Source organism: Aegilops tauschii, chromosome 6 (assembly GCF_002575655.3).
Source record: "Aegilops tauschii subsp. strangulata cultivar AL8/78 chromosome 6, Aet v6.0, whole genome shotgun sequence".
In the NCBI taxonomy this organism is placed as follows: Eukaryota; Viridiplantae; Streptophyta; class Magnoliopsida; order Poales; family Poaceae; genus Aegilops; species Aegilops tauschii.
This window is the reverse complement of record NC_053040.3, coordinates 284,283,967-284,287,428: the sequence shown is the minus strand read 5'-3', so window position 1 is coordinate 284,287,428 and position 3,462 is coordinate 284,283,967. Positions and strand designations below refer to the sequence as shown.

Below are 3,462 nucleotides of genomic sequence, written 5' to 3'. Positions count from 1 at the left end.
CAGCGGGCACAGAGTACTTGTTTCCTATTCGATGCTAAAGGCGCAGGCGAGGAGAACCGATGCATCAGGTAAAGGTTTCCATATCGGTGCAACGAGACCAAGACCAGCAGGACGGCAGGATGGAGGTCATCACGGAGCCCACGACGGCGTCACCACCAGAGCCTTTCGCAGGCGAAGACCACCTTTTGTCAGGATAGCTTGTACTAGTTGTCCCCCTTCAAATTGGCCGTTGTGGGATCTCTTCCCGCCTAACATTTGGGAAGAGGACCCCGGCCTCTATAAATAGGACTAACCACCACCATAGGGAGAGAGGGATTTGGCCCCAACTCATCTTGAATTAGATCCATTACATCCACACACGCACAAGCTCATCGAGCTCAAAAACACCTCTCCTCAGGAGGTAGTTTTTGCTTGTACTTGTTCATCCCAGCCTACAAGGCAATCCACCACACCACACTGGAGTAGGGTATTACACCACATTGGTGGCCCGAACCAGTATAAACTCTTGTGTCCCTTATTCTTTGTGTTCGGCAAGCTAAGCTTTGAAATCGTGGTGAGAGCATGAGCTAGGGGAAGAGATATCTTCATGCGCACCCTAGAGTTTGAACCTCAAGGATTTACCAGAACCCGTAATCCCACAGTTCCAGAGCTAATTATACTACTCTGCAGCCACCACAATCCGCCCAGCTAGAGGGTTCATGCCCATGATTTTATGGCCACAGATTTCTTGTATATGCTAAAATCATCAAAGGGAGACGCCATATCTGCCACGGTCTTTACGCGGAACCATGCGCCTGTCCTGTTGACCATCTCCACCGATATGGACGCCAGTGAACCGTGGTTGCCTGTGCATCGACACATCCTAAGACGCCTCAAATAATCAGAAGTACAAGGGAGGAGAATCTGAAGAAAAAATAAGGGAGAATCTGAATCGACCAACACAAACTGCCGAGCTCGACGGAGAAGCTAATGGTGAGGACAGCAAAGGAGATAAATGCGGGCCTCACGAATGATGAATGGGCAGCAGCGGCCCAACCGAAGGAGACCCCGGAGGCGGCTCGGCGTAGACTACCGACCACCGTAGTGCAACTTGACCAGGCGCCCTCTCTTGCTCAGTGCGCCACCACCAGACAGAGCGGCAGCAGCCTGGACGTCGTCGCCCTTGCCTTGGCGACCATCACGGCAGGCCATTCCGGCGACTGCTCGGCGCAGCTCTTGCCGTTGGGTGGTAGCATCTACCATGGCACATCACCCCGGCGACGGGGCGGCGCCAACTTCTTCGGTGACGAGTGATTTGAGCTCCTCGGCGATGTATCTGGGAAGGTCCCAGCGACGGGTGTGCTTCACTGGGTCTACGAGTGCCTTACGAAGAATGAATCGCGGTAGAGGAGATGGTGCAAAACTGGCGGCGGCAGAATGGGGAACGAGGAAGAACAAATCATGAGGAGTTGTGCTCGGCAGAAGAAAGGAGCGAGAAGGACCGGCCTTACTGCCGTTGGATTTTGGAGGATCGGACGGTGCAGGCATGTTGATCCATGGGAGGGCTGAAAGAACCAATCAGAACGCAGGAATTGCCTAACGCAGGATACATGCATCGTCATGTGAACACTAGTGGGCTTTTATGGCCTACAGCCCAGCCGAGTGACGTTGGCCTATAACTAAACCTATTTTTAGTTAACGAATTAATGAACCTTTTAAATTAACGAATTAACTTGAAAAACAATTTACCTTATATACCACAATATATTTTTAGCTGTGACATACTACGTATATGCAAGAGGCACTAAGATCAGCAAAACCACACTTGTGTTTTTTTGTTGGCCTTTTTACTGCAATACAAAAATATTGATTGCTTCTATATGGGTTTTCATGGTTTTCTTTTAGTTTACTTTTGATTGTTCCTATTATTTTTTGGAGGGTTTGTCGACTTCTATTTAAAACTACACATTGAACTTTTTTCATACACAAATTTCACATTTTCCCAGATACACATTGAACATTTTTAAATACATTTAAACTTTTTTCACTTACATGTTCAATATTTGTGGAACACATGTTGAACATGTTTTAATACAAATTGAACATGTTTTTAACACATATTGAACATTTTTCATAAATGACATGATTTTTTTAAAGTGCAAAACATCTGTTAAGTGCCATGAACATTTTTCATCAATTAGGTAAAACATTTTTTACAGTGTATAAACATTTCTAAAATTTAGAATGCCTTTAAAAAACATGCTCAGAAAATGCCAAAAAATTTACATGTGACATGTAATGATATATCTTGAGTGCAGAAAATATTTCAAGGCGAACGTACAAAAGCAACCATGGGTTCGTCTTCAAACTTGTCCCTTTCTCTCCTGGAATCTAGATTCTTCCTGAGAGATGCTCCTATTTCTAAGCAGTCTACGTGACAACTTTGTTGGCATTTAGGGATCATATATTGATGTCGTACCAGGTTTCATGTTTTGTAGACTTTGTTGGCATTTTTTAGAATTGAAAAAGCAGTAAACCACATGTCCGGGGTCGAGTCCTAGCAACCTGATGTTTGTAGTTCCTCTTCTTTTATTGGATAATTCTGGAAAACATAATCATTATCATATATGATATTCCACCCATTTTCAGGAAAAAAACTTGCACTTGTATTTCAATTTTGTATTATATCCATTAAATTCTTAGGAATGCACTTGATGGCTTAAATATGACAAACAAACCTGAAAAGGTGTCAAACTAACATGGAATATTTGGTTATGTACGTTGTCTGTAGAAAAACATATCGATGTCAAAAGAAGAAGCAACCATCACTTCGTCATCAAACTTGACTTGTTTCTTCTCAAAAGCACGATTCTTCCTCGGAGAGGATTCAGTTTCTAATAAGTGTACATCAAAAACTTTTATGAAACCTTCTTCATTATTTATCACAACCTTTAGGGGCCATGTATTGACACCATACCAAGTTTCATGTTTTTCAGACTTTGTTTGCATTTTAGAATAAGAAACAATAAGCGCTGTGTTGCTTGTCTAGTCTTGCCACCGAGATGTTTGAAATTCCTTTTCATTTCTTGAACAAGGCGTCAATATAGACTCAACAAGACAAACGAAACTTTCAACCCATTTTTGTTCATTATTGCACGTACTTATATAGTTTAAATTTGAGTTATATTCATTAAATTCCTAAAAATGCACTTAATGACTTAAAAATAGCAAACGAGGCAACTGCTGCATCACCTTCACACCACATACATTCCCTTTTTAAACGTGTACATCTCAAGATGTTTCATATAACTAAAGGCAAACTTTGAAGTTTATACAGGCCTTTTCTTAAAATCATCTTTCTTTTTTTACCCTAACAATATTTTTGTTTGTTTTATGAGACTCAATTTTTATTATGTTCCTTCCATGACACTTCCGCCACTTTTAACCACTCACACTGTGAAGTGCATCCTAAAAAGTCTTTTT

General features: G+C 42.1%; 1 long non-coding RNA gene across 1 annotated transcript; it reads right to left on the bottom strand.

Annotated features, from left to right (window-relative positions):
- Positions 1 to 567: 567 nt before the first annotated feature.
- LOC120966436 (uncharacterized) lies at positions 568 to 1,470 on the bottom strand. The gene is made up of 2 exons (XR_006665370.1): positions 937 to 1,470; positions 568 to 845 (listed from the first exon to the last, which is right to left on the bottom strand). It is a non-coding gene; the product is annotated as an uncharacterized lncRNA (long non-coding RNA).
- Positions 1,471 to 3,462: the final 1,992 nt, after the last annotated feature.